General features: G+C 51.1%; 1 protein-coding gene across 2 annotated transcripts in view; it reads left to right on the forward strand.

The window, feature by feature from the left end:
• Positions 1-21,515, forward strand: part of LOC105188951 (spondin-2) — a 211,683-nt gene that overhangs the window by 81,244 nt on the left and 108,924 nt on the right. The gene's annotated exons all lie outside the window — the stretch shown is intronic.

Here is a 21,515-nt window from a genome sequence, read left to right on the forward strand (position 1 = left end):
TCGAGCGGTTTTCTTCGCGGTCTTCCTCGAAATTAAATGAGATACCAAGCTCTAAACCATTAATCAGTAACGATATCGACATCGGTGCGCGCACTCGCGACTTTTCCTTTCTCTCTCTCTCTCTCTCTCTCTCCCTCCCTCCCTCTCTCTCTCTCTCTCTCTCTCTCTCTCTCTCTCTCTCTCTCTCTCGTGTCTCCGGAGATTTGAAGATAATAACCGGCACTCGGCCTCGTAAAAGAAATCCGCTTAATTTGTGCTGACGTATAAGAGGGTGATGAGCGAAGTGGATGGAGAGAAGTGAGGGAGGGAAAGTCATATTATTAAATTTTAAGTACACTCTTCCTCTCTTCGCGCATCGATACAGCGCGAAATTCGCGGAGCGGCAGAACACGCCAAAATTTCGTACGGACGTACGGACGCGTTAGCGCGTTACATCTCGCGAAAATCAATTTCCCAATCGCAAATTCCAACCGCGCGTATTTTTCTCTCCTCCTTGTTTTTTTCCTTCTCGTCCCTTTCCCCTTTCCCCCCTTCCTGTCTCTCTCTCTCTCTCTCTCTCTTCCTCCGTATAACATCGTAACGTGCGAATTCGCCGGATGTGTTGTACGAATTAACCGACTCGAATAAAAAGCGGGATAACGCTCGCAAATTCGCGCATGAATTTTAAGCGCGACGAGCGCACGGCATTTAAATCCACTCCGCTTGAAATAAATAGGTCGACTTTTTTATTTCGACGACTCTCTCTCTCTCTCTCTCTCTCTCTCTCTCTCTCTCTCTCTCTCTCTCTCACTCGCTGGCGCGACATAGCCGCGAAACGCAGACGTCATCGAAATTCCAGATACTATCATCCCTCCCATCTGCACCCTCCTCACCGTAACGGCGTGGCCGATTTCGCTAATCGGACTTTACTTCACTTTAAAAATATACCGTCGATACCGCGATAGATAGCTCGCCCGCCAAAGTAATTCCATTAAAGCACGTCAATCAAAGCAATCCAGCCGTTTATCTTGCGCCTGATTTTCCCGGCCATTACGCTCGCAGTCAATTAGAGCCCGCGATATTTCTGCCCTTACATTCCGGGCACGGACAGTAATGCGTTAAGCAGCACTTCTCTTAGCTAATTCGGAAAAAGAAAGACTCGCGAGGGGAGTCGGAAGGAGCGGAAGAACCGCGGAAGAGAGCGAGCGGAAGCAGTAACCAGGGAGGAAAAAGAGAAACGGAAACAGGTAAGGATGTGTAGGAAAGAAAAAGAACAGGAGGAGAGAGAGAAAGGGGGAGATATGAGAAGCAAGCGAAAGAGAAGAACGAAAAGAAAATCGAATAAGGACGGAAGGAGGAGAAGAGCTTGCGGCGCAAGCGAGCGAGCGAGCAAACGAACGATTTCTCTAAGTAGTAACGGTCGACGCTCGGCCAGCCAAGCGTGATACTCCGTTTCGCCGAATCCTTACGCAGGCTACGTAATTCCAAGTCCCGATTTCGGAGACGGCGGCGAATTGCAGAAACGCCATCGGTCAACGTGGTGTCTGCACAGGCCATTTCGCGAGTTTATTCCGAGTTGCATTCCGACTGCGGATATCTCTCCCTACCGCCGATGATTTCGTCGGCGCGAAGATGAAACCTAATAAATAAAAACTACGTAAGATTTGTAGAACGTGAGGAGAAAAACGTGCTACTGGTAGGATACGGAACGACCAAAGTATCGGCTGTCAATTCGCAACGGGGTAGAAAATGTGATTAACGATCAGATGTCGTTCCCAATCAGAGAAAATCGCGCTCTCTCTCTCTCTCTCTCTCTCTCTCTCTCTCTTTCTCTCTCTCTCTCTCTCGCCATTTCATCATTCGCTGGGGGACTTGCCTGGGGAGCGAGGAAACGGTCGCGAGTGTCTGCTTGCGTCACGTCGCGCGTCGGCTTTTCAATTGATGAGCGAAATTAAAAAGTTGCCGAGCGGAAAAAATGGGAAATTCGGTAGTTTACGACGGGGGTTGTCGAACGCGGCGCGTATTCTCCGACAATCGCTCGCCGCGATTCGGACAAGTCGTGAAAAAGCGGGGTGGGGAGGAGGGGGAGAACTCGCGTCGACGGCAGACAGGCGTAATCTGCAGCAACGTCCTCCCGGGGGTGCGGATTAATATTGGCACGCGCTTCTTGTTTTCGTCCGTCGTCCCGAAGCTCGCGATAAATCAAATAACGCGAGCGCCCCGCGATCTCGAATTCCTTCGTCGCCAGTGAAACCCCTTCGATATAAACACACCGGGGAGCGATAACGCCGGATGACGCGTTATCGTCCGGCAGAAAAGAAACACGATTTACGCGCGCGCGCGCCCTGCGTGGGTGTTTCGCGAGCGCAGCATCCGAGGATATTTGCACGTTCGAGGATTACCGTCGCGACCGAGCCTGCCTCGCTTCGGGATTTCAGCGAAGCTGTAAGGGGAAGGGCAGAAGACCGGGAACCGTGAAATACAAAATGAAGTGAACCACAGTGAACGAGAGAAACGCTGTGGAACAAAATGAAATATCAAGAGGCGAGAAACGCAAGAGATAACGAATAAATATCGACAATGAATGACACGCAACGCGATATACAAGATGTTCCAAAAAAAGGGATCCGATCTTCAACGAGATAGACTGTACTGAGAGCAATCCTTTTAGGGTAACAAACATTTTTCGACGTTTGGCGACGCAAGTTAAACTTGCGCTACCGACGTCGAGAAACGTTTGTATCTCTGAAAGGGTTGATCTCCCGAATTACACCTGCCGAGCACTTTTTACTCGAAATCATTTTTTTTTTTGAGCGCTTTGCGCAACCGATATACGTGTAAGATGATGGCTGCACAAGGAACCCAATCGATTAGAAGACAGAGACATGGCTAAAGGCAATGCAGGCTGCGACTCGCATAATGCGGTGATTGCGCGGTGCAACCACATGAGAAAGATGTAAATTTCCGCGAGATTGATGCTCGCCGTTTTCTAGAACGTTACGCAGCTCACTCTAGCAGCTGGTGACTAGTCGACCCTAATATTTTTCACGGATAGTACTCGGCGCACTGTGACGCTCTCGTGCCCGCACTGTCTGAAACGCCGACGTGTCGGTGGCTTCGCCAGGATCGAGAGCGCCTGCTGCTTGTCGACCGTTACTGACAGCAGTGGCTTGAAAATACAAAATTACATCTCGAATGCGTTTGAAGAGCCGCAAAGTTTCTCGCACGGCCCCATGCTTTTTGCTCGCGCGTGCTCATCGCGCGAAAATAACAGCAGAAACGCGAACATGTATCCCCCGTTTCCGACTAATTTTTCTCTCCTGTGTGGCCAGCCGTTTGTCGTCGGCTTTTGGAAACGAAAACAAATATCTTTCGTATATTATTTACAATATTCTATATTTGTCCCGTCTGCAGAGATTCGCTCATTTTTACCACTTTTGCCTTCCGACCATTCCGACACACAGACTTTCGGTTTTTTCGTAATAACCGTCAGTAAGAGAGGGATAAAGAGAGAGAGAGAGAGAGAGAGAGAGAGAGAGAGAGAGAGAGAGAAGGAGGAGAAAAAGATTGCAATTTTAATAAAAATATTCGCCGCTGTTCCAAGAAGAAAGGACAGCAACGTCCATTGCAATATCCATTGTGGAGACCAATTATAATTAACCGGGGCTAATTATCTTCTGTACTGCAAATTAAGTCTAATTATATCCGCCGCTGGCTGACGCCGAATCACACCGATTCGCCGTTGGGACGATCGCTAAAACAATAGCCGTTCCTCTCGCCAATACGAATATCAATCGCGCAATCGCCCTCCGTCCGCCCTTCCCACCCTCCCTCCCTCCCTCCCTCCCTCCTCCTCCTCCCTCGCCCTTGCCGTCTCTGCGTCGCTCCGGGAACAACAAACGTTCGCGGAACAAACGCGCCTCGCATATCTCGCGGAGCTAACGCGATACGCAATCCGCCGTTGCGGTTCCTCGTGTATCCCGTCCGCTTGTCTGCCAGAAACCTTGGATTTTCGGCAGAATACGGGCGACGGGGGGGGGTCGTCGAGAGCGCAATTGATCGTCGTCGACCGCAACACGACCGCCATCACCGCGATCATCGCCATCATCTCTGAATTCCAGCACGTTAATGGCTATTGCGATTGGCCCGGAAGATTCGATCCCGATTTCGCTCGGGCTTCGGGCTCAAAGCCCAGGCTTGTTTCATAACGATAATAACGCCGGACCGCGCGTCCCCCCCTTCGTCCCGCAGCCGCGTCGTCATCGTTACGCCCACTATAGCTAATGATAGCGCATTAAACATTGGCGAGCGGTGGATTCGCAAGCGGTGAATGCGAGCGAGAGCGCGCGCGCGCGCGATTGTTACAAAGCGACCTTAATAAAATAACTAACGAGTCAGCGAGGCAGGATTCGAGAGACGTATAATCACTCGCGAGCGGCCTCAGAGCGGCCTTTGATCCCGCCGAATCATTCCTATGCATTAGTACTCAACAATGCAGCCGAAGCACCGCTACGAAAATGCCCCTTTGCGTTAAATGAACGTTTCGGTCGTTATTACCGAGGTGTGTCAAACTGCACTTTCAACATGACGTTCATTTGCGAGGCGGCAGCAGGTGCGGGGGTAGGGAGGGGAAGGAGGGAACTATACGCCGACACGAGTTCGCAAATGTCGTTGCTCCGTGCGGAATTTGCTTTCGAGGCTGCGGATACTCGACGACGCACGGGGGAAATCGCGCGCGAGAGAGCAGAGGGCAGTCGAAAGATTACGGGAAAGAAAACCAGAGTCAACACGGACACCAAATGTGTCAGTAATTGCTACACATCGAGGTCTCGCTTTCGCCGTCGTCGTCGGCGCCCGTCGAGAGCACCGAGATCCACCAGGTTCGACCCGCCTGAGAGTGCCTTCTTTCCTGTTAATCCGCGTGAACTTCGCAGGAGGGTGACCTTATACACTTACTCTCGCACGAGGGTATGGGTGCGTGAGTTTGTGTGTGTGTGTGTGTGTGCGTGTGTGTGGGTGGATGGTGTACGACGTCGCGCATGGACACACCGTCTCGAGCACGTCGTGTCTTCCGAGGAAAGTCACCTCTCTCTCCTACGGGTCTCGGTGGCAATTTACCAATCAGCTTTATTAAATTTCGGTGCCGCCAATATGGCGGACTACGGGGTAACTCGATTGCTCCATCCTGCTGCAGCCACTTCCGTAGCTCGCAGCCGGTCCTAATTCTTAACAGGATGGGACAGGAGAGAGCTCGCGGGGCTGAGGGAAACTCATTACGACCCGATCGAGTCCCCCAAGAATAACGTCGCGGCTAATTATTATAAGCGGCTGTAACGTGATCCAAAAATTCGTCGCCCATGAAGAGGCGAGCTTGTATTTATACGCGAACGCGGGTGATATTGAGCGAGTGAGATTTAGCGGGGGAGAGAACGATAAATTCAATTGGATAGACCGATTACGAGTGTCGTAATAATAAAACACGGACGTGTGATGGTGATGATACTTAACGGTAACTGCGACGTGTTCCGCGACTTAATAGACGAAACAATCCTAATCCATAAAAGCTAAGAACCAAGGAAAAGGCTCTTCTCTCTGCTCTCTCTCTCTCTCTCTCTCTCTCTCTCTCTGCTCTTTCTCTCTCTCTCTCTTTCTCTCTCTCTCTCTCTCTCTCTCTCTCTCTTTCCCTCTCTCCCTCGCTCGTAAGACACGTTACGCGCGCTCGGTCCCTCCGGGGATAATCAGTCGCGGGCTTCGGGTAATTACCCGGACACGATGTACGTCTCCGCAACAAAAACGGATCAAACCGCGCGACAATGAAACGACCGGAAGCATTTCCAACGCGCGATTCAAAGCGCACTTTCGAGCGAGCTTGCAAACATCGATGAAATCACAAACCAGTGGGGCTTGCGGGGAGAAAAAGAGAATGCAAGGCTCCAAGTCCTGCGGTCGCCAATCGGCAGCGTGCAAACGCGAGCCCGCACACAAGGTATTATCCGCTTCGTGAAAGCGGAGTTTCGCACGACGACGACGACGACGACGACGAGCTGGACGCGATCAAGCTCGCGACACGCCGCGAGCGACGCGTGCGTAACTTTCAGTTTCATCGACGCGCCCTTCGCCCGCTCTACGATCGAACCGACACGAAGCGAGAGAAAGGAAGAGAGAACGTGAAAGCGAGGAAGAAGGAAAGAGAAAGCGAGCGAGCGAGAGAGAGAGAGAGAGAGACGCAAGTCGACCGCTTGGAAAAAAGTACTAAGGGAATATTCGCGCGCAAACAGGTAAAACCGCAAAAGCGGCCCGGCAGCCCACGTAGAGAGCGAACGTGTGTAAGAGAGAGAGAGAGAGAGAAAGAGAGAGAGAGAGAAGGGGAGAGAAGGGGGTGAGAAAGAGAGCCGGGGGGATCAATATACACGAGCGAGCCTAACCAGCGAGCCCCGTCGTCTGGACCGCCCTCAGCCCATCGGGAAATCATCCCCTAGGCCTCAAACTCCAGTCAGTCACCCCATCCACCTTGGAAATCGCCCCCGACCCTCCGACAACCACCACGGCCGCCGCCACCGCCGCCGCCGCCGCCGCCTCCGCGTCGTCCACCACGGCGATCTCTCCTCCCCGACCACGTAAATTGCTCCTCCAGCCGTACTCGCCCCTCGGCGATTGATACGCAGGGCTTAAATTATAGACGCCCCCGATCCCCGGCACGCCTTAGGCGAACACGAGGCATGGATTTTGTGGTGAATTCCGGGCAATCATGCGAGACCGTAGCCCGGAGCGGAGCGGAGCGGAGCCGAGCCGAGCCGAGCCGAGCCGGGACGAGCGAAGCGGAGCAAAGTCGGCGAGATTCGCTTCCTCGCAGGCCGCGGATGGATCATTCTTCTCTTATTTGCTGGGAGAGAGGGGAGAGTTAAGCCGCGGATAAACGTTACACGACACGATAGGGCTGTTAATTATCGTCGTAACGAATTGTCTGGCGCGGGGGCTGTTCGCGCCCCTCCCGCGGGCTTAGCGGTGAAATTAATACACGGCGTGCACGGGAAATGTATGTTAGCCGCGCAAGCTCCGCGTGCACGCGCGCGCGTTCGCTTAATAATTCTAACGACGGTCCGGGTGTGCGGGACGGGGGTGGGTGGGGGATTGTGTTGCAGGAATAGAACATTTTTGTCGGTGATTTCGAGGAGCCTCATGCGCGCCATCCCAGTGCGCGCGCGGGATCCGCCGGTAACGAGAGCGCGATAACGAGAGCGCGATAACGCGAGGCGATAACGAGACTTTCGCGAGGGGGAGAGATTCCAAATTTGCACGCTTGATAAACGATGCGCCGTCGGTGCGCGCGCGCGCTTTAACATTCCGCTACGGCGGAATTTATCGTCGTCGATCGCAGCTCGGCGGTTCAAGAATCGCGCGCGCGCGCGCGCGCGCGAGAGAGAGAGAGAGAGCGTTCCCCGAGGGACATCAAACTTGCATCTCGTCGGTGAACAAAGTCCTTCTTCAGCCGACGTTGTTCCTGGAACAATCGTTCACGCGGCTCTCGCGCGGCGATTATAAAGCAGCTCGGCTTCCTCTTTCTCTCCGCGTCGCGTCGCGGTGATTGCCGTGTCAAAGATTGAAATTTCGAAGGTACCGCCGCCGCGGTGCGCGACTCGTTTCCGCGCGACACACATCCGGCCGAGCTTTCCGAAACAGCTCGGAGCGGACGCTGATTTCGAACGATCGAACGAACGAACGGCCGGCGAATTATTTTCATAAATTGAAAACGGCACACCCCGGCGCGCGTAATCAATTTTCGCTTTAAACGCTCCGCCCGGGCGCATTTTCAATCGATACAGATATCGCCAGTTTTAAATATATATGAATCGCGCGCGGTTATCGCCGTCCTCGAGCGCGTCCACTTTTAATTCGCGCGCGTGTAATAAATTACTCTCCGTCGCGCTCGACCGGCTCCGGCCGAGCCGTCGTTTCGCCGATTGCATGGCGACATGTAACATGTAATATGTAACGTTATATTAATATTAATCGCGTTAATCTGAATGGGCGTTGAACATAATACACGTATGATCGCGCCGCCAGACCAACGATCGCAGACCGTAAGGAACAGTCTTACTTTGAGCGACCGAGCATCATCCTGGGTCCGGGTAGCGCAAGAACCCCGCGCGATCAGGATCAAAGCCTCGAGTAAAATTGCAGAGCGAGTACGAAGAAATCACCGCCTCGCAGCGTAGCGTCGCCTCGAATTTTTGCGTCGCGTTCCTCGCGTGCCGACTAGTTAACGTCGAATGGTTCGCCTTCGACGTAAAGTACAATTTTTTCATACGAAAAGAATTATACAAAGCGACAAGTGACGTAGCCCGGAGTGTCGGGAATGCCCGAATCGATAGAACCCCCCCCCCCCTTCTTCCGTCGCGCGAGAGATCTCACAAGTTCCACTGAGAGGTATCGATACTCTAGAGCGCCGACGACGCGGTTCGCGCTGGTCGTTTTGCCGCGTCTACTACGTGCGCTAAAGGACGGTCTGCGCATCCAAGCAGGAGCTCCGTCCGACATCCGTGGGAATCGGATGGCTGCATCCAGCTTTCGTGTCGCAGGGGAACCCCGAGGACAGCGACGGAATCGTGTAGATTACGAAACACGTTCTGTCCACTTCGCCTATCGTCTTCGACCGGTGCGCGGGCCGCGGGCAACTTCGGCCACTTGCAAACTCTCTCCCCATCTCCCCACCCCTCCTCACTCTCTCTCTCTCTCTCTCACTCACTCGAAGTGCGCGAGCACCCGTTATAAACCGTGAACGCTTCTGGCGGCTGACTGATGATTCGATACCGTGGTCGATACTTAGCGGCCTCTTCGTGTGTACGCGCATCGTGAGACGCATGATTTATCGCCCAGCAAAAGTCTCGCGCGACAAACCGAGGTTCCTTTTTTTACGGGTAACTTCGTAATCCGTATCTCGCGCTTCCAGCCGAGGGAGTCGCGGTTGACTCCTCCTCGTCGTTCCTCCGTCAATACAGCGAACGCGTTGCGTGTGAAGAAAAGCACAGCGTGGCAAAAGCAGTGTTTGCGATTGTAACTGTGAAAACGAAATCATTCAGTTTACATATTACCGCGCCGCTTTTGGCTGGGAAGTCAGGCAGACAACGGTCGCTGAGAATTACTAATAATTTATATTCCTAGACATAATAATTTCTATCATAATTATAACTACTTATCGTCTTTCTCAGTGCAGGATGCTCTCGCAGATCGTCGCCGGTGAAAAAGTGAGAGACGAAAATGAGACACTAGTCGCATCCCGGTCGCGCCAATCGTCAGATTACTAATCGAATTGCTCCCCTCCTCGACTTGATCTCGCGGCGTCGCGCGATGCTGATGAAGCGTTCTCCGGCGCGGTACAGAGCGATATTTCAGCCCCAAGTGTCCTGTAATATCTCGGCGGATAGGTGAACTCCCGAGTACACCGTCGCATCGTCATCGGTTGAAACGTCGCTTGTCTTCGTGCCACCTGTGTGAGCGGACACATAAGACGGCAAACGGGCTTGACGGCGGATAACCCTAGACTGCGGCGAAGCTCGTCGCCATGGAAGTCCTCTCGTCGTCTCTCACGACGATGACTGACGACACGGTTGCTACGTGGTCTTTCTTTACACGTTTCCACGTGCCGGGGCGCGTTGATGACGACGTTGTCGTCGACGTCGTAGCAGCGACGTTACTTCGAGCAAGATAGCACGAACTGCTTTGTTATCAAGCGCCCGCTCCGCGGCTTCCGATGTTTCCGCCTTGACGTGAAAGCGGCGGGAATCAACGAGTCGAGTCATTGATCTTTCAGAGCCGGCGCGCGCCGAGTTATCGAACTTTACGCCCCCTTCCGTGTCCTCTTAATGTATGTGTGCGCGAAAACGCATCCGCCAAACTTTGATTCATGCGCCTCCGGCGCAACTTCGGAATATATCGCGCGTCCCGGAGCGAGCGCTGTTTTCGGGGGAGCCACGAGCACTCTCGAGAACGTTCTCGTTACGAGTCTTGCCGAGTACGTAGTACGTTGTTAACGTGCATTTCCGAAAATATTTTCCGAGATATATACGGAAGGCGTCTTCCGCGCGCGCGCGCGCTCAAGTACACACGTAACGCTCGACGGCCAACGTCGACGTGGAGGCGAGGATCGTTAAGAAAGAAAAGGGTTGTTGATCTCGTTCAAATCGTACTCTTTTCCGTCAACCGTAGTTTTTATTATTATTGAAGCAAGATAGTAATGGGACAAAGATATTAGCAGCAACATGCATATAAAATTATTCTCGTTGCCAGCAAGATAGTTTACTTGTACACTTTCGCCTGATTTTGATTAATGTTAAAATGATGTATCAAAATTAATAATTATAATTTCGTCACTCACACACACACACACACACACACACACAGTTAGACAGGGTCGGGAATAACAAACAAGCGTGCTTTTCCCACGTCCGGAAGATTCCACGAATCTTCGTCGCGAATCGCCGCAACGTTTCGAACCGCAACGTTTAGCTGAATGCTAAAAAAATGTCCGGAATTCCGGACTGCAGGTCTCATGTTGTCCGACGCGACGAGACCTCCTCGAGAAAAATAATACGCGTCACACTCGCGACAGGCTGCCTGCATGTCTTTTTCGCGAATCGACAGTTTTTGCAGGACGCACGCCCGCATCATTATCGACAATCGATATTACCCGCCCTCACTCCTCTGCCCTCCATAGACTAGTTCCGCGTGCATGTTTGATGCATCGGAATTGCACGAGCCTGGACAAGTAGTCTATCAGCGGAATAGTAACACTCGGGCGCTCGCGGTTGCATAACCGGTCGCGTTTAACGATATGCAGGAGCACCATTAAGCGATGCTAATTTCTGTCACGTGTTGCAGTACACTTCAAATTCGCGAGAGCTCTTGAAAATTAGCCTCGCGATGTTACAGGCCGCGACTATTGTGTCGCGAGTGAGATGTCACGGCGATTGTTGCACGAGCTCGATATTAAGCCGCAAAAGGCCGTAATTGTTGCGCGATCATCTCACAGTTATTTTCTCAATCAAGCGATCAGCTTGTTCAGCCCCAAGAGGAATCTTGAATTAATTCTGGGACCTTACCTTTCGAATGTATAATATAAAATTAATATTGTCACAGTGTGGCGTCATGTTTTTTAACAAGATCAAAAATTCGCATCGGGATAAAATTCCGCTCGTGGTAGCCCTTAAAGATTAATCAAGCGATTCCGCGCCCGATCAAACAAAAAACAACGTCTCACAACGGTCGATAACGGTTTGACGGAGAGCTGCACTCGTTATCTAAATTCGATATTTGAAACGCGCTCTTTTCCATTCACGTCGCCTTGCTGCTTTTCATCGCCGTCGCTTTCCCGGCGACGTTTCTTCGCGTGAGCGTACGTCTCGCCAATTTTCCTCGTAACGAAGAGAAATCCCGAGGAGGTCTCGGCGCAAAGCGACGGCGGTGCTGTCAATGATCCTCCGTATTCACCATCGGCTGCCAATCGCGGGACGATTCACGTGCGCGCGCGCATCGCCGTCGTCGCCGTCGTCGTCGTCGTCGTCGTTCCTCCGGTCCGGGAAATAAATCACCGCTCTCCGTAATCTAAAAGTCAAGATACCCAACGGATACGCCAGCGGAGCGGAAGACACGGAGAAAGACGAATGCCACGCGCTTTTACTTTTGAGACCGTCGACGGGCTCTTTTTGCATTCGCGCGGCCGCAATGACGCTCGCTGCTTCCTCGTGAGCACCGGTGGCTGGCGCGGGACTCAAAGGGAATTTTAGCCGAAGTCGTATCACGGACGTTCAAAGATTTCTGCCGAGCCACTTTCCCGGGTTCCTTCTCCGATTCGCGAGGATCCATCACAAACGGGCTCGCTCCAAACGAGTCTTATTTCTCGCATTTCACTCGCGGTCGCACTCACGCGTCTACGTCGAGAGTAATCCCCAAGAAGTTCGCGTCGGTGATAATTGGCCGAGCGTCATTAGCTCGCAAAAGTTCATCGAGTCGCGTATGAGCAAAATGATCGAAGAGTCGAGCTGTATATCTTTCACAAACGCGCAAACCAAACACGGCGTGTACATTGTTCCGTTATTATCGATAAAGTAAATACGATTAAAAGGTCCCATGGAGGTTCCGCGAGTTGCAAATATTGCCGTTTGCTCAGAGAGATCGTTATCTGCGTGTGCAAAAAAAAATGCGCGTGGCAGCAAAGTCACACGTGTGGAAATGAAATAACTCGATGGAGGGGGGGGGGGGATCGCGATGATTAAATTATAGACGCGATTGAAGCTCGCGCGAGAAGCTCACGCAGTTTTGTAAATGGGAAGCGCGTTGCCCCTTTCGGCGTTGAAGTAATCCAATCGAGCCGGAGTGCGCGGGATTAGAACCGCGAATCACACGCGCAATTTACGAATGGCCGCTTTTCTTCCCGGATTACCAGTTAATTTCGAATAATTATGGTCGTTAGTAGCCTCCATAGCTAGCGGGCAATTTCGCATTACGATAACGCGCGCCCGTTGCCGTCCCGCCCGATTGTGTCATTCGTTTAATTAGTTTTTCATCTTTGTTGCCGTCGCGCGTCCTCTGATCGCAATTTCGTTAATTAGTCTTATTCGCTCGCTGTTTATTAAACCCGCTCGGCGCGTCGCGATATCGGCGAATTATTCGACAAATATTTCCCGCCATGGGAATGCAGTTTCCCGATGAAAAAGCTTCTCACGTACTTAATTTGGTCAATTTGCAAAACGCTCGCAAAGCAGGCGGCGGATAGCCGCGCGAAGCTCCGTGCAAATTAAATCCTCTTCATACAAATACTCAATTAACCCCCGTTATCTCGGTGTGCGTGCCCCGCAACGTGCGTGCACGCATGTGTGTGTGTGTGTGTGTGTGTGCGCGCATAGTACGTATGCCTATATGTGTACATATGGGAGTCGAGAATCATAAGACGTGTAAAAGGAACGACAGTGGTGTAGCTACAATTTTTGGCTCTCCTTCCATTTTCTCCGATACATTAAACGTTAATCTCATTCCCTCGATAACGCATATCTAATTCAGGATGGGTACATTAATTATCGTCGATTATAGAAATAATGTCTCGGGCAAGCGTTAAAATTAGAAAACGTAGACACGTACGACACGCGCGAGGTAAGCGAATTATGAGGAGCTTCTCCTACACTTATACGAGCAATTAAATTATCACTTAACCTACTTTTAATCGCGCGACTTGGAGAGGGCACGAATTATCTTCTATCTCGATAAGACGTGTAAAAGCAGGTTACCTTGACGGAGTGCAGATATTGGATTTAAATTGAGTGCGAAATTCAGGGATGGCATTTTAACATTTCAGGCATGATGAGAGATTAAAGAGGAGGAGGAGGGAACGGACGAATAAAATTCTCAACCGACAAATAATGGTGAGAGCGTGTGCGATATGTGAAAACAAGCGGAGTACGATTTTCAGAATAGAGAAGAGGATCTAACGAGATCTAACGTGCGACACACTCGCTCGCGGTGCCCCTCGCTGTCCTCACCTACCTACGTCCCTGACCCGTAATTATTTCTTTAGCAAATATTCTCCCTATCGGCTGACTTGGCCGCTTGTTTCGCTTTTATTAAACCCTGCGCCTCGTCCGTGACTCCCTTCCCCAGCTCCCCCTCCCCCCCCCCCGCCCGTCGGTCCGTCTTTCATTTCTGGCACGAGGTTTTAATAAAACGCGATATTAAAGGTATTAAGTGCGCAGTCATCCTCTGGGCGGAAGCCAGAGCTTACACGCGACCTGCAAAAAGGCCCGCACGAATTTCTTTCTTTCTTTCTTCCTTTCCTTCTTTCGTTCTTTCTTTCTCCCTTCCTTTCGAACCCCTTGAGCTCGTCGTAGCTACGATTATTGCATCCGTCTATCTGTCTGTCGGTCGCGCGAGATCTGTCGTCTTCGCCACGTGAAGAGAAGAAGGTCGCATTCGGCGTTGATCCGCGCGAGCTTTTCTCAGCGCGACGCCCGATGCGCTTCTTACAACGAACGCTTCTCGGACTTGCCGTAAGATAAAGAGAGAAAAAAGAGAGAGAGAGAGAGAGAGAGAGAGAGAGACGGAGACGGAGAAGAACGCCTTTATGGGGAATTTCATGGGGAACGCTGCGTCTATGAGAAATAAGGATGGAATGAAATCCCGACCCGCACACGATCCCTGCGACTTTGGCGGCGTTTAGGCGAGCACCCTGCAGGCGCGGAAACGCGCGCTCTCGAGTGTTTCGTAACACGCGGAGAGGCCATCTTGCAAATCATCTCACAAACGACGCAAACACACCAGCCGTCGCCTAAACTCACGGAGCGAGCTCATGAATCTTTCAGCCGCGCATTAACGACGTTCCGTGGCTCGCACGAGAGTCATGCCTCGGCACGACGTCTTTGACGCACCTGAAACAAAGAATCCACCCGTTCCGCCACAGGGCGACGCAAACACTCGCACCCACTCACTCATTCACTCACACACGCACAAAAGGGTGGCGAAAAGAAGGGGCGGGCGGAAAGGGGTCAATGAGCCGCCCTCCTCCGCATCACTACCTTGCGGATAAGAAACGACCGCAGAGCCGGGGGCGAATGGCTCGCCCGAAGAAAAACTCAGCTACCTACCTTCTTCTTTGACCCGTCCGCCATCATTTCTGGAAGCACCGCCGCGGGGGAAACTTTCCGACGATAAAACGAGGCCTCTTTTTGCGCCCGCGCCCGCGCCCGCGCCCGCTCACTCCTCAACCCGGAGAGTCTATAAATCCCCCGGCGTCTCACCGCGCTTCGAGCGCGCGTCATTAATAACAAAGTTGAGCCACTCGCTCGTCGAACGACGGAGGCCTTCGTCTCTGCGCGCGCACGCGCGCGCGCTCGGAACAGGTGGTGTTTGCTCGAGCGATACGATCAGCAGCGAGCTCGCGAGGATGTTGTAGCCGATGTCGACGAGCAGCACGGCTACAGATAGATAACGATAACGAGTGCATCGCGACGACGACGACGACGACGACGAACAGTCGGTAGGTCGGTAGGTCGAGAAAGCGAACACAGCCGAGATAGTATAAATTTCAGCTGGCGCGTCGGTTCTCCTTTCGAATAATTAATGTTACGTGTCGTCGAACACGCATCAGGGAATTATCGCGCTGTGAATCCGTAATTACTTTGGCGGTTATATATATTATAAAATAGCAGCTCGACACAGTCGGGACTCCACTGTATTCACGATTGAGCATACATCGTTACGCGGCTGCAATTAAACGAAAGTTACCGCTTCATTTTACGAGCGAAAATGGCACTCAAGAATATAGAGCCACGATTATTGTAAAATGATATTAGATAATTCCAAACGTCGGCGGAGTGCGCCATCAGCTACTTGTTAATCCGCGGCACAAAGTGCCCCTCCTCTCTTTTGATAATAGCGCGTTTAATTGTGCTTAATCGCTGACAATTGGCGGCTGGTAGCCGGCAAAAAATATCAGCGTTTAACACGACTTCGACCCATTTTCGACTTGATTTTCCCAACAATTATAGTTCATTAGCGCCGCGCAAACTTTGTCGCGCGACTCGTTATGGGCCGGTCTGCGGCCATGAAACTTCGTTAATTGCTACAGCTTTTTTACGAGGACGAAAACGACGATTACTATCGGAGCGGGGGGAGGGAGGGCGCATATATCGAAACGTTGTAAAAAGATGCGACGACTAATATAGCTGTCTCTTTCCGTTTATTAGGCGCTATTCGCGATCTTGATGTACTTTCTGCGGAGCACATCCGACATAATATTTCATTGCCTCATCCTGCATCGGATAAGTTTTATTATCAGGACGCTGGCGGATTTGCATCCCGCTCTCTCTCTCTCTCTCTCTCTCTCTCTCTCTCTCTCGCGCGCGCGCGCTTTCATACGATCCTTTATCCTTTCCTTTATTGTCTCCTTATTAAAACCGAGCGAAATCTGTCACTCGCGTTTTCCCGATGTCACAGCGAAACGACGTCGTTCCGTAATAACACGGAGCAAAGTTTGCTCGCGATTCAAACGTAAAGTTTGCGGATTTGCATTCCCCAAGCATGCGCGCGTGCGCTCGCTTTATCTTACTTTCCTCTGATATTTCGAAATAACTCAAGGATAATTTAGTAAAATCACATTGCAACTCGTATGCGCGCGCGCGCGCGCACACACACACACACACACACACATACATCCTTCTCTAGATGAAAAGAGAAAGAAGGACTAATTCATATTATTCGAAATACTCCGCGCGACGACGCGGACGTGACGCGAGACGAGCAGACGCGCGCGTTTCTCGCCGGGCGTATTCCTGACGCGGCAACTATTCAACGTCGACGCGAATTTTAATCGACATCCAGGAGACACGGGACGGAATCGAGCGCAACTAATCCACCGAGCCCTTGCTGCCACTCTCCGCTGGCGATCGTCTTGCGCCCGATTGTTATGCAGATTGAAGTAACACCAGCCAGCAGCAACTGGAGCAATTTCGACGATACTTAGCCGAGTGCGAGTTACGCGATCCAAACTGACCAGTAAGTGACGGCATCGCCACTTCCGCGACTCGCCGTCGTTCTCAATTTGCCGGATGATATTTACAGGAACGGGCCGATACGCGCGCACCCAGCACCCACCTTCGCGCGTTTCATAAGCCCTCGCTTGCATATTTTCAGCACGCGGTCGAATTACGCGCAAACACGCATACGCGAAGCTGCGTTGTCAAAAGGTCTCACGCCGACGGAGGATTTCTGCACAATGGTACAAAATTAATCCCTCCCTCTGGACGATCTCCGCGCAAAAGTGCGCGTCGCGCATACTTTGCGATATTTGTCGCGTCCCCGAGTGAGAACTTTCGGACCGAACGTAAAAATTTCACAAAGAACACACGGCGCCAACAGTGTACAATTGCTGGCTGTGTATTTCAAACAATTAATCTCGTTTGCGCCTCGGCATGGAGCGGTAAAGAGAAACAAACCAACGACTCGCGTGATAACGTTGCGTAAGAGAATCGCGATTGAGATACTTTTCGCGAAAATTGCGAAAACAGCATTTATTTTCGTCGCGAATAAATGGCTGTCACCGCAGCATTCGATCTCTCTCTCTCTCTCTCTCTCTCTCTCTCTCTCTGTTTCCCCGCCCCTCCTCTCTCTTTCTCCGCAGGAAGTAATCAATTATACGACTTGACGTAGTCGAACGAGCGGCTGACGTGGCTGATGCGTTGAAAAACACAAAAGCGGTCCGCATTCACGGCGGCCGAGGAAAGGTGCATTTGCATATCGTTACGCTGTTACGCGAACGCGAAAGTGGACGACCAATAAAACGGTGGCTTGACAGTGATTGTAATATAATTAATCGGGCTTGGCGCGCACGCGACGACGGGGCCAGATCGAAGTCGATCCCGGAGGCGACGGCGGCGACGGCGGCAGCGGCGACGGCGGCGAGTGATCCGATCTTGTTTCACGACAAAGAAGCGCGCTCTTCTTCGACGAGTAACCGGACAAGGATTAATGACGCCCTTGATCAGATTACGCTTAATGAGCGACGAGCATCGTTCACAGTTCTTCCCCTCGGGCGGGATAGAAAAATTTGCTACACCAGGCCACGTATACGAGCGAGCGATAGAGCGAGAGAGCGCGACGAAAAGTATTTCTCTCTCTCTCTCTCTCTCTCTCTCTCTCTCTCTCTCTCTCTCTCACTGACGCTTTTTAATTCGCGCAAGATCACGCTAATCGCGCACGTCGGAAGCGCGGCGGAATTATCGCGAGATAAAATTGGAGAATTAATCTTCTTTTTGCCCCTTTCGCACACTTCGATAAATCCGATTGCGTTAAAACGCGCGAGTGACCACCGAAACCGGACAATAATAACACATATTAGCAATAATAACACATGGTCGATATTATTTTTCGCATTTTGTCCTTAATCGTCTGTGGCGCGTTCGGCACCCGCTATTACGCTATAAAACATGGTTTTATTCATATCCTACGGCGATTTACCACAAATTCCCGGCATTTCACCGCGACTGCCGCCGCGAAAGAAAAAAAAAAAAACATTTAGCCTGGAAATACGCGACATCGGTAAGGCTTTAATCCGGCATTAAAGCTCCATCTCAAAAAGCTGATAATATCCCTTGCAGTTCGATGGCGCACTACGGCTCGGCCGACCTGCAGTCGGACGAGCGGAAGAGGAGGACGGGAAGACGGGCGAGGGGGGGGGGTGGAGGTAGAGAGAAGAGGAGGGTTGACTCAGTTTTCGATCCGTCGCTTTCGGTATCCCAAGGGATTTCATCCTATCCTAGCAGGCGGCCTCTAGCTTTGTAGACCGGCTGACCGGAACCGGGCGCGGATATTGTCTGACCTGATGGCACGGAGGAGGGAAAGAGAAAACGAGAAGAGCGATGAGAGAGAGAGAGAGAGAGAGAGAGAGAGAGAGAACAAGAGTTTTTCTACCATTAAATCATCCGCGCTCTTTGTAGCCCATATTTTGTACCGCGGTTTCCTCGCGCGTTGGCGCCGTTTTCCTCCCGCTGACGCCAACGCGGCTAAACAGAAGTTAGTTATTTCCTACAAAAGCATCTTATCACGTGTATCCCCCGCGTTGTTTAGTTATCCGCGCTGTTACGCGTAACGTCCGTGATTTTACTCGCTTATATTAGTTTCTTTTGTTTAACGTTAAATGGGATTAAATGGAATGCTTCTCTCCCATCCCTCTCTCTCTCTCTCTCTCTCTCTCTCTCTCTCTCTCTCTCTCTCTCTCTCTCTCTCTCTCTCTCTAAAAAACTATCGCGAATTCTCTGTGGCCGAACTCTCAGACTTTCCGTTGAGTTTTCACGCGACTCCGTTTTATTTCGCCGAACGGCACACACCCCGCCTACACGCTCCGTCATTTTCTTTTTGATTTTCTCGATCAGTTCAGGCCGCACCCACCGCACCGAGCGTGGCTCTCTCGAATTAGTCCCGGAAGAAGCATTAGGTCGATAGCCGAGGAGCGCGTACGGTCCCAATTTGTTATCGCCGGTCGTAACTTCCCGAGGAATTTCGGAAAGTGCGTACCGACGTCACACATTTGCACGAACACGGACGCGAGGGCGGTGTAATCGGGAATCCGCACGATTCGCTCTCCGCCAACTCGCCCACCCTCGTTGTCTTATTCGTCCTCTTTCTCCCCGCGACAGCGTTACTCTTATCTGCATACCGCGCGCGACGAGCACGAACGCCCCGTACAAATCGAATATCTACGAGAAACGAAGCACGCGTCCGGCACTTTATTGCGCGCGCACGAGCGCGCGCCTTTTGTTTCGTAAGTTCGTTTCGCCTCGGACACGAATTAACGCGCGGAATAGACCGCTGTAGGAAACGCGATAAAACTCAGTAATCTTCGTAATGTGCTAAGTATGAAAGTTTCACCGTTGTCTCCTGCTCTCCCTCCCCCCCCCCCCCACGCTCCCCAATTCTCATCGTCACTCACTCTGTTCGATTATGCCGCGGAGAATTTCAAATTATTCTTAATATAGAATCGCGACTCGCGCGAAAAGAAAGGCTCTCGGATAAATCCGGAGACCATTTCTAAAATTGGTGTATATCAATCTTGCGCCCGTAATAATAACGTCCCGTCGAATGAATACGCTATAGTAGCCGGAGATAGGAAAGAGAGAGAGAGAGAGAGAGAGAGAGAGAGAGAACTTTAATATAACGACTGGATAAAACAAAAATAACTCGCACAAACATATTTTGGAGTCGTTTATCTCAAATTTCCCAAACATCTCTCTTCATCGGAGAAACGCAAAACGGGCATTCGGCCATTTTCGTCCTAGCAAGATGAGACACATTCAGCTTCGAATATCTTTTCATAACCAACTCTAACAGTCGCCTGATCGGGATTTCTCTCTCATTTTCATTCCCTCCCCCCTCTCCGCTGATCGGGCGGAAGCATGGATCTTTGATAGTACTGATGAAATTACCTCGCGCTTTACGATTCCACGCGAGCGACGTCACTTGGAGCACGCTCTTAATAGACAGCACTCTCGTGTGCTAACTCGGCGACACACAGTCGTCGCCGGCTCGTTTTAGCCGGGAAATATAGCAGACTTTATACGCCTGCAAGTAAATAGGTCATACATAGCTAATTCCGAAACGGCCGGCAGAATCCGCTCGCGATGGCACTGCGGGGTATGACATTCATTGTATTTACAGCGGTGAATTACCGCACGCACATACGTGATCCCGACAAAAAACGCGTTATTTAACGCATTATTAATTGCTGCGGGGCAAAATTATTTCGAGCAGCGGCGCACGCGCGACAATTCCAATAATTATACTGTATGATATGCCCGCGCGTGCCTTTGGACGTTCCATGCATACATCGTATGGCCATAATTAAACGATTTTTAAGTCCGCCGCCGAATTTCCATACCGTTAAATATCGGCATTTAATCCCCCGCCGGCCGTGAAGCCGCGGATTTGCGGTCACGCACAAAAAACCGTGTTTCGAGAACCCAAATATTCCAAGGCTTTCTTTCCGCCCTTCCTTCTCTCTGCACCTCGCTCGTATTTAGTTTGAAGGCAAAAAAAGGAGAATTAGGAATGTAGGACCGTCGTCCGATTATTGTGATAAGCGTACTTTTACCGAGCCGAGACGCGACGAGGTGAACAGAATAAACTCGTTTATCGTTCAGCCCTCGTTTCTCCACCACCCTTTGCAGAGGGAGAGAGAGAGAGAGAGAGAGAGAAAGACGGCGAAACTTTTTCATCAGGGCGGCACGCCATTTATCCGCGACCCTTCGGCTAACGACACGAAATGACCGTACGGCCACGCCGTAAATCCGTCGCGACCGGAAGTGCGAGGAGCGACGAAGAACCGGGACCGGATGTCGCGAGCGACCGGATTACTAACGGTGAATGTCTCGCGTAAGGGAGAAAGACAGGGGAGGAGATCACGGGAAACCGCGTGTACATGAGGGGAGATCGGGCAAAATTGATACCCCGCTAATAAGAAAAGTTGATGTCGCAGCACGAAGAGGAGAACGGTAATTTAGGACGCGCTGCGTGGAAAATGCCGTTCACAGAAGATTCTCGCGAGCGCAATTGTGGCGTTTCGAGTTCTGTTTTACACGTGACCGTGCAAATTGAACTTCTTACAAACGCAAACCAAGGATTTTTTTGGAAAATTTACGTATTTTAAAACCCTTTGCACTCGAGGAATATTTCCACATTTTCTCTCATCAATCGATTATAATTATAAATATATTTTGTCATGAGAAATTTACTTTTTAGCGAAGAGGAAACATTAAAGTGTGATACATTTTATTGTTTTATTGTTCTCTGTCTTTAAATCTTTTTCATGCCGGCTGTGCTGACATTCCGAGTGCAAAGAGTTTAACCGAGTAATCATATATAAGGTAACAATAAAGTAAATACAATTTAATAGTTTAACAAAAAAGTACATTTTAAGAATTCACTTTTGCGTAAATATGACTCCTCGTCTAAGCGGTAAATCACGTGCGAGCGCGCGCGCGCGCGTTTAGAATTAGCGA

Source organism: Harpegnathos saltator, unplaced genomic scaffold (genome assembly GCF_003227715.2).
Source record: "Harpegnathos saltator strain DR-91 unplaced genomic scaffold, Hsal_v8.6 scaffold224, whole genome shotgun sequence".
In the NCBI taxonomy this organism is placed as follows: Eukaryota; Metazoa; Arthropoda; class Insecta; order Hymenoptera; family Formicidae; genus Harpegnathos; species Harpegnathos saltator.